This window comes from Austrofundulus limnaeus, unplaced genomic scaffold (assembly GCF_001266775.1).
Source record: "Austrofundulus limnaeus strain Quisiro unplaced genomic scaffold, Austrofundulus_limnaeus-1.0 Scaffold507, whole genome shotgun sequence".
Classification (NCBI taxonomy): Eukaryota; Metazoa; Chordata; class Actinopteri; order Cyprinodontiformes; family Rivulidae; genus Austrofundulus; species Austrofundulus limnaeus.
Window position 1 is genome coordinate 228929 of NW_013952909.1, and position 1225 is coordinate 230153.

The following is a 1225-nucleotide window of genomic DNA, read 5'->3' on the forward strand; positions in this document are numbered from 1 at the left end:
GCCGCTACCGAGAGTTAACGAGTGTGACGTAGGCTATAAGCTACGCATGTGATTGGTTACCTTTGTGACGAACATAGCTTGTGGCCATTTGCATTTCATGAAAAGAAAAACCGGAACAGCAGATTTTTTTTCTTTTTCTTTTTTTTTTACAGCGGATTATAAAGCTATGCTGATCTAAAAGGAACGAGTAACGACAAGCTTCCTACAAATGTAGTGTAGTAAAAAGTACAATATTTGTCTTTGAAATGTAGTGGAGTAAAAAGTACAATATTTGTCTTTGAAATGTAGTGGAGTAAAAGTAAAAAGTTCCCAAATAAATAACTAAAGTAAAGTAAAGATACTCAAAAAATGTACTTAATTACAGTAATAAAGTAAATGTACTTTGTTACTGCCCACCACTGATGGCAGAGCTGTGGCTGCAGTTGAGAAAACATGTTAAATGTGTCGCTGCAGTGATGACTTTCCTTCTGGCTTTGTGAGACACCTGTCTGTGGTGCAGAGACACCTGTCTGTGGTGCAGAAGCATCTGTCTGTGGAGATGCTGAGACACCTTTCTGTGGTGCAGAGACACCTGTCTGTGGTGCAGAAATACCTGTCTGTGGTGCAGCAGCGTATTATTGGTGGTTTTTGTAGTCGTGGCTTTGTGTCAAGTTGAACAGATAGTCTGTAAATTAGACAGGTTTCTCTCGTTTTGCATGCAGACCTATAGGACCGTCTTATAGATTTTTTATTATAAACTTCTCAGGTTCAGAGCTGGCAGTCTCTTCCTCGTTTCTGCCGCTGTGGACTCCACAGTCAGCAGCGTTACCCACCCCCCTCCTCTGCGTCCGGCAGATCCGTTCTCTCCCAGTTGAAGGCCTAGGTGTAAAATGCACAGCCTGCCGCTGGTGAAGGAGTACTACATGTATCAAGTGTCCAGTGGGTATGATGTCACACCCTGCACAGATGAGTCCACATGTACCACATGACAATTCTTAGCTAAATGTCCAATATTGCCACATGTAAAACAGATATCCAAGGCACCTTTTATATCTTTCTTTGAATCTTTCCCAGTCGTTGCTTCCAGACCTATGCCCCTTTTAATTTGCCCCTCTTCCCTCCTTAGGGTGACACCCATAGGAGGGATTTGTCCCACACCATATGAATATGGTTGACATTGTGGGCTCTGGTGAGGTGTAAAAACCACGTCTTCTTGGTTCTGCAAACTGCTGCTGCTCCTGAAGAG